The 12,652-nt window shown below is 41.7% G+C and overlaps 1 protein-coding gene across 2 annotated transcripts in view; it reads left to right on the top strand.

Moving 5' to 3' along the window:
- Positions 1-24: 24 nt before the first annotated feature.
- Positions 25-12,652, top strand: part of SPECC1L (sperm antigen with calponin homology and coiled-coil domains 1 like) — a 66,885-nt gene continuing 54,257 nt past the window's right edge. For both annotated transcript variants that reach the window (XM_052796147.1, XM_052796146.1), the window contains exon 1: positions 25-184. The gene's annotated coding sequence lies outside the window, so the exon portion shown is untranslated. The remainder of the gene's footprint in view (positions 185-12,652) is intronic.

The raw sequence follows: 12,652 nt of genomic DNA, 5'->3' as shown, positions 1-12,652 counted from the left end.
GTGGTACCGCCCGCGAGGGGCGGGGCGGAGGCGGAGGCGGGCGGAGGGGTCCCTGCCGTCCCCGCGCGCCCCTCCGCGCCCCCTCCCCCTCCCGCCGGCGGCGCTCGCGGCCCGGCCCGGCCCGGCCCGGTCCCCCCGAGACTCGGGCCGCGCCGCGAAGAAGCGGGAAGGAGGCGGCTGCCCGGTAAGCGCCGAGCGCCGGCGAGCCTAGCCTAGCCTAGCCCAGCCCCGACCCCCGCCCGCCGGGGGGGTCGCCCGCCACCGCGCCAGGCCCCGGCAGGGCCTATGTCCCGAGCTCCGGCCGCTCGCACCTCGCTCCCGCCGGCCGCAGCGCCTCACCGCCGCGACGAGCCCCCTTCCCGCGCCGCCCGCCCCCGGGCTCGGTCTTCTCCTCACCACCACCGCCGCCGCCTCTGCCCCGAGGGGCCGCCGGCCGCGCTGTCACCCCACCCCCCCCCCCCCGCCTTCCCCGCCGCGCCGCTCGCCCTCTCAGCCGGCCGCGGCGGTGACAGCCGCCCCGCTCCCGCCTCAGGGGCCGCCCGGCGGCGGCATCCCCCTCCCTCCCCTCGCTGGCCGATGCGCGCTGCGTCGTCCCTGTCACCCATTTTGTGACCGTCCCTCCGCGGCGCTTCGCCCCGGGGGAGGCCGGCTCGCCCGTCTGGCTGGGAGACGGTGAGGTAACGGAGGGCTTCGCCGTTGCCGGCTAGCGGGGCAAGCTCAGGTTTGCCCGGGTTTGCATCCCACGGTGAAATCGTTTTGTTTCACGCTGCTGGCTTGTTTCTGTAGAGAGGGGGGGTGGTGGTGCGTGTGGGAGCTTTCTGAGGAGAGAGGTAGAGTACCTGCACTTCAACACCTTTGTAGCTAGGTTTTGCTGTGGTGGGGAGGACCTTTGTCTGGATTCTGGTCTCATGCTTGGCTGGAGGGCCGTTTTTCTGCATTTTTGTAGCTGAAAGATCCTACAAGTTCCAGTTTTGTGCCTGCTGTCTGCCTTCCTGTGCCTCACGGTATTCCTTCTTGCAAGTCTTATGTGACCTGGTAGTGCCAGGGATGGAGGAAAGCAGGTTCCTGTAGCTGGGTCAAAATCAGAGAGCCACCAGCCTGTTCTAAGAGTCTTCCATACTCTGTGTCTTCAGAGAGAAAAACAATGCAGTGCTGATGCTCAGCAAACTGCACGCTTCTCTCCACAATGGCATCTGCATCTCACTGTCTGTGATTGCATGAAGTGTCTGTCTCTGCTAGGATCTGGAAAACATAGCTCTCCTGTAGCAGAAAAATTTGTCTAGTACATGGTTCCACTGGGTGAAAAGTGTTCTGAGGAGCCGTAGGTTCTGCTGAAGGACAAAGACTGCGTAAGCTCTACTCGCCACAAAAACAAATATAAACCTTCTGTTGCTGCTTCCTGCGTAATTAATGGTATGGACTTTGGCTGCTGAAATGTAGGCAAACTAAAGCCAGTGGCTGCTTTTAACACTCTGTGGATCACAATATACTTCTGCAGTAGCTCAGATGTACAGTTTCTCCTCTCTCCTCCAGCCTAGTTGATTGTTGTTAGGTAGTAGCTAACAAAAATGAAAAGAGCAGGTCATTGTAAGCAGTCTGAGATTAAAACTGAGAAACTGAGATGGGAGCAGTCTCTTGTTTCTTGCTAACACTGCCACTTAATTTTCAGTTAATGGAAAAATCAGATTCTGGGCTGGGAGACTATGTGAAATAAGAGAAAAGAAAATCTGATTTTTCAGATGTTTTTGTATGTCTGAAGACCCATGTCTACTTTTCTTTCTCTACTGAATACAATACGTAATTGTGGGGAACAAAACATCTCAAATGTTTTTAATTTAAAACTTTTAAATTTATTGTACCATTTCTGTCAAATACAGTGCCATCTAGATAAACACTGCAGTCCACATTTCCCAGGTCTTTTATCTGCTCAAGTCGAAGAGCCGTTTGTTGCCATGAGCTTTGTTGTGATCATTGATAAGGATCTGTGTTCTCTCTTTAGTAGTGTAAGGGATTGGTTTATTAAAATTTGATGATGGTGGAATGTCGCAGTGGGCAAACATCTGTGCAGGGATTTCCAGTTCTCATGGACTGTACTTTTTATTGTGTTTTGCAGCTTACCAGCTCTGCAGTGTTTTCCCTTTCCCTCTGTGTTCTGAGGCAGTGTGACCTCTGTGCCCTTCCAGGCCTGCTACCAAAGGCGTCTTCTGCATCAGGCTTGAGGAGAGGCTTGAGCGATGGTTTCCCTTAATGGAGAGTGTGTCCATTGTAGCAAATAAAAGAAAACTTGGGTGCTAGGCTGAGGTCTGGCATGTGATCATTCATGCTAGTAAATTGTCAGCATGGTCACTGGTATGGCTTAGCTAGGCCATCTAGCAACTTCCTAGGCCATACCTGGGCATCATTCAAAGGTGGTGAATCCCAGGACTTCTCCAAACAGACGTGGGACATGGCCACCCTTTCTGGATGGGGGAGAGGGGAAAGTGATTTTGGCTGTATAGTCACAAATCAAGCAGTGCAGGTTTGCCTCTGAACTGGAGAACAATCTCTGGCCTGCGTTAGTTACTAGTCTAAGGTGTAGACAATGAGTTTTAGAAGTTTCTGTCTAAGTACATGTTGGAATAGTTATTTTTATGCTGTAAAGATTTCATTGTACGGAATAGATGAGGTCATGTACAGTTAACATTTTAGGTATGAATAAATATATACTTACACGTAACATGGTGAAGGGAAATAAGTTTGTGCCATTTTTGCTTTCTGTTAGTATGAAAGAGGAAAATATATTCTCAGAAGGTGGAGGCATGCGATGGAAACTCCTTAAGCGATCTTTCACTAACATACTTCAGAAGTTCTTTTTTTTTCTTGCCTTGATCTTGCAACGTTGGAGCCTGTCTTGCCAACTAGGATCCAGTTCTAGTGTATAATGCTATTAATGTGACTGAATCTCTATTGCTCAGTGGGAAAAACAGCATAAGAAATGTTATGCTTGTACTTCCTGCCTTTAAAAATCACCCCATTTGATCTTATTTTTAGTCTTTATACTGAAAAAGGGAGAAAAAACGGGTGTTAGAAGCCGAGTTATATACTTAATCGTAGCCTTAAGTGACTAGTCACAAGGAACATATTACTTGTTTCTTTTGAGCTTATTCCAACTGGAGTGATCAGAGAAGCCACCATTTGGAGCACTTAACAGTTTAATGCAGCCTGCAAGTAATCATAGGATACTATCTTTTAATATACAAATAATTCATCGTTGGAGTTTTCACACACGCATGCATGATTTTCTTTGGGAAAAAGGACTTTTTCTTTACTGTAAAGGCACCGCAATTTCTGATCTTCATCTTTGTAAATAAGTGTCTCAGGATACCTTAATTTTGCAAAGAACTGAGACTGTTGCAAATAAGTGACAGAACTAGTAGCCTCCCGAATTGCAGAAAAGAGTAATACAAGAATAAATCGTGAAGTTAGGTAAAAGGAGACTTTTTAAAGGGGATCAGTCTACAAGGTTTCAGTACCACCCCCCCCAATATCATAATTAAGAGCTAGCCATTTGTTACATACTAAAGAGCTGTAAAGCCACTTAAGCAAAATTTCAAGAGAGAAAACTCATTTTTACTTACTTCAAGACTTGGTTTGACATTTACGAAAGATAAGTCTTGCATGATCCTCAGTTAATTTTATTTTCCAGGACTGTGTGCCAGAATGAAGCCAAGCTAACGATCGCCTGTAACTAACTGGTATATATGCACTGAACATCTAACATCTAGTATTTAAACAGTATTAAAAAAGAATAAAGGTAGTATTGAAGTAGTCACGTGATTTATTTGATGACATCAGCCTGAAAGTATTGGTATTTTTCTGATGCTAAAAACATTTCTTTGACTTTGGTCATTTAGCCAACGTAGGATACATGTTCTGCACAGGTACATCCAGTGAATAATGATTTCCTATGGGATATACATTTGGGGGTGTGGGGTGTGGAAAGCTTGACCAAGAGGCTGGCATTCTTAACAGTCCTTGAAACTTTCTGTGTTCTTCATAATACATTTCTATATGCGTTCTTAATTAAAAGCACACAGTGGTTTTGGCAGATGGGTCCTTCTTGAAACTTTGGCTACAGAATTTCCTTGCTGTGTGAAGGTTGGTGCTGGAGAGGCTTCTTCAACGTATTTCACTGTTCATTGCTAAAACGTTGGCAGTCTTCATATTGACAAGTCTTAACTGACACGTACAAGTTTATAAAAATGATCTATTAGAGCTTGATTTTCTCTATTTACCCATAGGATTTTTTTTTTTTTTTAACTGAGTTGCCAAGTTTTACTGAGCTTAAAGTTTCTTTTACTTAGCAAGCTAAATGACACTGAGATTTGATAATGGGTATGCATTTAAAGTAACATCTGTTGTGCAGTGAAAAATATTTCTTTCTTTGCAAACAACAGTCTTGTCTGTTTCGGTTTGCTTTTCCCTAAGAAGTAACCAGCATTGTAAATAGTTAATGGCAAATATTTCCTTCAAGTCCCTGAAGGAATATGGGCTTTTCTGGAGGAAAAGAAAAAAAATAATTAAAACTGTTCTTTATAGACACAATTCCTACCACAAACCTGACTAACTTGTTCACTTCAAGTTCTAGTTTTGCTTTTATTTTTTTCTGTGAAAAAAAAAGATCTTTTTTTCCTAGCAATGACAGGATCATGCAAAGCAACTTTTTATCTGCACTTACTTGTATCAGATGGACAATTATATGTCTCTTCTGGAAATGATGAACTTCTTAAATAGGTATGGTTGCTGGAAGTTGTTGTCATCAAATTATTCTTGACTTATGATTTGTAAATATGAGATGCATCCTTGAATGTAGCAATATCACCAGGTTTGACTATACTGAGAACTTTTCATCAAGAATTAAGATGTTAAAATGAATACTTTCTAACATAAACTTGTCTTCCACAACTGCTGCTATTCTTCTTTCTAGCCTTATACAAAACTACAAGGCTTTCCTCAACCTATAAGCATGGGCATCCCTATGACTTTGAAAAAGTTTAAGGGTGCTGTCTTGCTATTTTCCAAAGGTTTTGATAGTTTGCTATGATAGATATTACTGTGATTTACAACCAAGCTCGGTCACAAGGAGCTGGTCGTCTCAAAGCCATAGAGGAAAATGGGCAGATGTAGGAATAGAACCCAGAAACCTGATTTAATAGCGAAGTATCCTTGTTTCATGGTAGATAACGTCTTTTACCAATATAAATCTGCTTAATTAAGTGAGCATTATGAGTTTTCAAGGCTGGCCTACCCCCTTTCTTCAGTGCTGTGGTCATTGGTTGTCGTCTTCTTCCAGATGGAATCAGTACTGTAAGTAACACACTAAGATTAATGGAAAGAAGAGTGAAGCTGCTGGAGGTCCCAGGGGCTTGTGCCATTCCGTGGTGCTGCCAGCCCTTCAGTCCTGTGGACTCAAAATACAGGGGCTTGGTCCCATATCTTTGGACCACTATCTTTTCATATATCTTGGTTGACTCTCCTAACTTCCTTTTGTTTCCCACTTACAGACTTATAAGTGTTTTCAGCACTAAAAGCTTGTCATTAATGGCAGGAATTGATTTGTTGTATTTATGCATCAGTTGTCATAAAGAAACAAAAACTGCTTTTATACTATGTGCTTCTAAGCTCTATATTATGCTTTCAAGATTTGATCTTCTATATGCTGATATTCTAGGCTTTGTACCTATTTCTTTTTGCATTTTAACTCTATGTGTCTGTCTGAAAGATACCCAACACTTTCAAATTCATAATAAATGGTATAAATTCTGTTTGTGAAAGCTCACTCAGGAAAAATATTAAAAACATTTTAAAGATTATAGTTCCAAGTTTGCACATGAGATTTCAGTCTACTTGCATTTCACATTCGGAAGTAAATTTGCTATATTAGAAACATAAAATTATAGAAATATGCATTATAAGAACTTCTTGACAGTTTTCTGAAAATGTTTCTGATCTACACCTGTAAAAAATAAATAGTATCTATCTACAGAAGAAAATTCCATTAAGTCTATAACTTATAGACATTAGTGTTGCAAGTAAAGGATATTTGAAGGAAAAAATAACTATAAGGACTTCAGTGTAGCCTTTTTTAGTAGAAAGACTACATTTTTTCTGGAGGGAATGGGAAAACTATTCCAAGGCCTTTAGCCAAACATCAAAGGCTCGCCACGAAACCTGGAGGCATAGGAGCTTCTCAAAGAAATACCGTAATAGTGTTTCACAATTGAAAGTGCTAAAGCATTAGGCACTTGGCATTCCATGGTGGTATCAGCACATCAGCAGTCACATCAGTTAGGGATGCTGTACTGGTCCTGGGGTTTAAGTGCTTTCCCAGGCTCCGTCCCATGTAGAGTCCTGCATTGCTCCAACAACCAAACTGTCTAGGGAAACAGGGACTCTAAACTGGTTAGTGATTCGCCCTTTTCCGGAAGGCTTGGAGTAAAAATGTGGAAGAGAAACAGTATCCTATCCTTTTTCCTGGGGGAGGAAAAAAACCCCAGTGTCTGCAGATGGGAGCCTTCATCCTGTCCCAAGGACTTTTATTCTATGTGACTCAAATGTATGTCCTTGGGCTTTCACACTGGGGTGGGTAAATGGTCCTCCCCTAGCGATACCAGGGTATTTAGGAAAGATTTGCATGCAGTTCTGTCTTCTGTCTCTCTCCCAAACCTGAAGGATTTTAAACCAAGTAATGAGTGTGGTGCTGGCAGGTCTTAGAGGTGAAGGAAGATGTGGGTCAGAGCACAGAATTCAAACCCATAGACAGCCAATCTTCAGACCCTCCGCGGTGGTCAGTGCCCTGTTTTGTCTTGTGTTGATTGCTTAAAAATAACACAGTTCATCTCCTGTCTCATCTGTCTTACCATGTGGCTTGGAAAGTGGTGGTGGTTGGGCAGCAATGAGAGGTTCATTTAAATCAGGGGTGTTGCTGAGTGTCCAATAGCCTGAGACTGTATTAAAACAAATTTGGGGCTATACCGTCTCTGAAAGGGTGAGCCTTCCATCTTGTTCCTGGTTCCCAGTCCCGCTGCTTCCTTTGCATAGTATCTAGCAATTATAAGGTGAGTCAGATCAGTCCTGATCTGACTGAAAAAACCAACTCATCAAAAAATGAGCTATGATGTCTAGAATTGAGAGAAGGGGGAGGACTGAGGAAGGGTGGGTCTGCCTCTTTTGGTGGCAGGGTACAATTAAATTATTTTCATGACTAGCTTAAGCAATCCCCAGCAGGCACTTCTCTCCCCCAGCCTTAGCAAGGCTGGCTTGTGGATGGACCATTCCCATCCAGGCCATTCCCTTCATCCAGCTGAGACCAGGAAGGTTCTTCTGGGGCTGGGAATCCCAGAGCTGTAAGCACCTGGGGGCTGGGAAGGTCCCTGGGGGTGTATCTCTGTATGCTTCTCCTGTTCTCTCTTTTTTTTGGTGCAATGCCTTCAGGAATGTTGCCAGACCAGGTCAGTGGTGAAGTGGACATAGTGAGAACCCAGTCACCTCCTAGTTCCAGAAATCCAGGCAATAGAAGGTCCTCGAGTTGAAAATACATTAGTCAACAGCTGGTAAGAACAGATTTGTCATCGTAACCATGCTGGAAACAGGATTTGGGGTTTTTGGGTTTTGCACAAACTGAAGATTTGATGGAGTGTTTTGGATGAACGGGAGACTTGGTCAAAGTGACTCACCTATCTTACAGGTTTTACCTGTAACATACATGTGCTGGGAGCCGCCGGTCTAGCTCCTGAAATAGCACATTGCATGTCCTTTCTCTGTCCCCCTTTTTCTGATGGGAGCTAGGCTACTGCCTGCCTTTCTTCTGCCTGCGAACAGGCAGAAGCCTTTGCTGCAGTTGTTGATACAAGAGTTCAGCTGACAACATTTTCAATGGACAAAAGGGAAAAGGTCACTACTGGTCACCTACTCTAGCCAGCACTTTTGGGAACAGCTGTGCCAGAGACAGAGTATATTGCAATGAAACCTTGTCTACTGAGCTAGTCAGTTTGAAACAGAAGGAAGCTGTTGTGTTAGTTCCGCACCTTTTGTTGTGCTCTTCTGCCAAATTCCTTGGTCTTAAAATTGTACATTGCGGGTTTCGAAAGTACTTCCCTGGCCGTGTAAGGAAAATTTGCATGTGTGCAGGGGAATCTGATTGTTGGTTAAGGAATACAGTATGTACTTAGGGTTATATGACACTAAATACACCTTTGTAACTGGAGGGTTATTGATTTTTGTAGTAACACTTTAAAACATGCTTGGAATGATGAATGATAACAACACTTTCAGTTAACGTGGTTAACTGACCAAATATCACTTTTTAGACTAGCTGCTTTTATTGTTAAAGCTGGCCAGTCCTTTGGCTGGGAAATTTATTGTGTTAATTTTTTTTTTTTTCCCAGAAAACCTACAGTGCCAAAAGAAGAGTTGGTTCTATTTTATTGGGATATTAACCTAAGGGTTTTACAGAGGAGGTTGATATTTCTGATAAGTTTGTTTAAGCCTTTAAAATCTGACATAGAGGTGTAATTACTATCCAGGAAATAGGTATATATTACATCGTCTGTTAGCGCATGGCTTAAAATTTGGATGCAACTGTGAAATTTACCAGAAGGAGTGAAAAATGACAACGTAGCCAAAACCAGGTTTTAGTGTCCCTCCATGTTTATTGTACTACTATTTGACATGTTATATTCCCTCTTCTGTTTTCTTTATCATATTCTGCCGGCTGAGGTTTATCTGAGCTTACACTGTAAGAGACACACAGACTGCCTTCAGATACAAGGATATTTTTCATTACGTGTATGATCAACACCAATGAAACACCACCTATATAATAGTAATGTGGGTGGTATTCTCATCTATAGTGTGAGCAGCCATAGTTAATGGGCATGTTATGGGGTACTTAGCCCACTTAGAATATTTTTGAATCAGCTTTAGGATAGATACCAATACGGTATAGATTTACCTGGTCTTTTGTTCTGGTTTCCAAAACTGCAATTCAAAAAAAAAAAAAAAAAGCATCTGAAGGTACAGTCAGTGTAGAAGTTAGTGCTGAGACCGAGTTTTGGACAGTGCTGCCCTTCCTTGTGGAACAGATTCCCCATGCTAGGAAGAATCGGTTGGATTTAGTTGATGAACAGTTGCTTTTTCTTTCCTTGGCAGTGTTTTGAAATAGCGGTTGTTTAAAATAGGAGCTTGAAAACAAGACTACATTATTTAATTTTGTTATGAAAAGGCTTTTAGAGCACAGTTCCTAAGTTTAGGAGTTCTTCTGTAAATGTTCCTGTCACTTGTCTGGAATGTTAAGTATTGCAACGGTTACACATTGCTCACAGCAGTTACAGCTCTGAAGTTTTCTCCAAAGAAGGAGCAGAGAAATTTAGGTGTATAACAGCCAAATCTTGCCCAAAGCTCTGGTCTTTCCTCCCTTCTGTTTAAAAGAGAAGTAGTAATAGCAAGTATGGCTTGGATGGATAACGTAACTTAAAGGTAGAATTCCTATTTTTGTAATTCCACAACTTGTAATGGAAAACTATAAAGGCTCTTTTGAATTTTTTAGATAGAAAGTAATAGGAAAGTCTTTCCTCTCTAAATAACTACCTGCAGCAGTTGTTCCAAAATTGCAGCACCCATAAATCATTGACATCTGTATATTTTCCTCACGGCATAAGAACGTAGCAGCCACCGCCCTGACTGGAGCAGGGATCCATCCCACCTGGTGCTCTGGGTCCAGCCGTGGCTGTGAGCAGATGCCTCAGGAAAAAAAAAACAAAACTGAAGTCTTCCCTCCTAGCCTGACTGCTTTCCCACCCTGCAATTACTTTTGGCTCAGAGGGGTTTCTAAGCCCTTTGTGCTCAGCTATTTAGCATCCATTAGGGAATTTCTCTACCTTGTCCATGTCCAGTTTCCCCTTCCACTTGCGCTTCGTGCAGCCACAGCATTCTTTCAATCTGCATTAAAAATATGGCTCATTTTTCTTACTTTGAACCTGGCTCTAACTTCATTTGCTGGTCCCTAGTTTTAGTACTGGAAGAGATGATTAACAGCCAGTCCCGGTCTGCCTTCTTGATGCCATTCAGTATTTGATAGGCTTTTGTCATATTCCCTGTGAGATGTCTCATGGGAGCTATTATATACCTTTAATCTTATTTTTGCCCCTTGCTGAACCTTTTTCAGGTCTATAAGAAATCCTTTTTTTGAGATCGAGAGACCAGAACTGCACATGCCAATTAAAGTGTGGGTAGATGGGCAAAAAATTGATTTGTTGAGTGTGATATTTGTGTTTTATGGTTTGTTCTCTATTCCTTTCTTTAATAATTCCTGGAATTGTTTTGCTTTTGCCTTATTCCAAATACTGTACCGATAGTTTAATGAAGCTGTGAATCAAAACACTGAAGTCTTGCTGAGCAGTATTGATGAGTTGAGAGCACATTTATATATGAAGCTGAAGTTGCTTTTCCCCAAGAGATAGATTGCTTTGTGTTTACCTACATTTAACTTTATTTGCTGATTTTATTGTCCATTTGATCTCATAAGGGTCTTCTGTGATTCCATGCAGTTTTCTGTTATCTGTGGTATCTTAAATAACCCTCTAGCATCAGCAAACTTTCAAGTCACTAAAACTGATGTCTCGATCTTAAGGAATAAAACAAATGCACTGCTTGCTCTGGACTTCTGGAATCCAGTGGTTAATGGATTATGTTTTTGGAATTACTGAGCAAGAGACATCATTTTAGAGTGCTTGTGCAGCTTGCAGGTTGGAAGTTTGAGCTGTGGACATTATAAATGTAGAGAACTGTCTCTTAGTATGTAGCTTATTTCATATCCCAGATGTTAAGTTGTTGGTAACTATGCTGTCTTGCCTGCAGACACTTGGGGAAGTTCTGAATCTGTGTTTTACAGGGGGTTGAAGAGGCTGTATTTCATAATCTTTTCTTCCCAGTTCTGCCTTTGGGGACTGTGTAAGTGACCTAAAAATGTCATTCCCTAATTATTTGGGCAAAAGTTGTCAGCCTAAATATATCAAAACCAAAGAACTTGTACAAATAGAGAGTGAAAGTGTACTGACTTCATTGCTCTTAGATGTGAATATTTCTATTTTCCTCTGTATTTTGGGTATTCGATGTTTCAAAAATGCTCAGTTTCCTCAAATTTGAGGGATTAGTTGTTTCTATTTTTCTGGAACTCTTAAAAGGTAGTTCTAAAATTATTTATCATTTTAATAATTCACAATTTTTTAAAAGATAAAACTGCTTAATACCTCTTGATAACTTTGTATTTTCAACCAAAGGCAAAAGACTAATACCTTCCTTGCTGCTTATCTCTCTCTCACCTTACAGGCAGAGGAAACTATTTTTTTGTACTCTTGTAATTGAGCCATACTTTTGTGACAGCAATATTAGCATAAATAAACATATTAAATAAGGGATGAGATTAAAATAATCACAGTAAGAAATCATACCCCACCCCCCTTCAGTTTTCAGGTTTCTAAAGAGGACATAAGAGTAACCCTGAAAGCATTTCATGTTGGCTGGGTGGATGTATCATATCAGTTTACAGTAAAGAGCAGAGCCATGCTATTGGGCAAAACACTTTTAAATTATTATTTATGGAGTTGTATTTGCAGTTGGTATAAAATGCAGGACTGGTTTCACATGCCTCCACCAGAGCAAGGAGAGCACGCTCCTGAACAAGATTCCCTTTTGTTTCCTGTACTATGTGTGCTGTGGAAAGAGAGACGTCTGGGAAAGGGTACAGGTTAGAGCGAATAGTTACATTTTACTTTAGGAATGCAGTCTTTCTATCTGATGTTTTGGGCTTGTTTCGGCTTTTTTCCATCCTGATTAATTTTATAATTGATACTGTAGTGCTAGTATTAATCAAATGTTTTCCAGTAACATCTTGTGTCTGTTGATAGATGTTTAGTAGTGTGATATGAGAGACCAGAAGTCTCTCTTGACTGTCTTGTGGAGTTACAACTCTTAATTCCACTGCAACTTTTTAGGGTTAAGCTTCTACTTTACTCTTTTTTTTTTTTTTTTTTTTTTCTTTTTTGTTTGAGGTAGGAGGAGGTGTGTGTAAAGCGAAAGGAGGTCTTCAGTAATTCTGTCTTTCTCCCTAGGGCAAAATATGAAGTATGGTTTTATATGCAGTATTTGCTTTTTAAAACAATAGTGAAATAATATTTTTAGCTCTCATTTGAATCACTAGTGTTCTGTCTTAATTTTCAGAACGCTTCATTTGGCTAGTGAGCGTTTTATTTCTTATTTTAAAATTTAGTGTTGGGCAGAGACAAATTTACTGCTGGTTCCCAATACTATGTCTTCCTAAGGAATGTGTTGTTCTTTAGAAGCATAAAGGTAGTCTTTATCTGCAGTATCTGCCTTTTGAGAAACTGGGTGAAGTAGGGCTTTTTCCACTTACAATTCAACAATATTGATGTCTTCTGTGTTCAGTGCTGAAACTCCATCCTCTTCTTCCTTCCTGGAGGAGGCAGGAGGGGAGAAATTGGCACAGAGAGGTCATAAATTCACTTTAGGAGCCTGAGTGAGCAGCCGCTTTTAGAACCTGTAATGCTAATTAATGTCGTGTCTTTATTTTAAGTTAAGTTGGACTCATTTGTGT

The sequence above is a fragment of the Harpia harpyja genome, chromosome 9 (assembly GCF_026419915.1).
Source record: "Harpia harpyja isolate bHarHar1 chromosome 9, bHarHar1 primary haplotype, whole genome shotgun sequence".
NCBI classification, from domain to species: Eukaryota; Metazoa; Chordata; class Aves; order Accipitriformes; family Accipitridae; genus Harpia; species Harpia harpyja.
The sequence above is the reverse complement of the archived record's forward strand: the minus strand, read 5'-3'. Positions and strand labels throughout refer to the sequence as shown.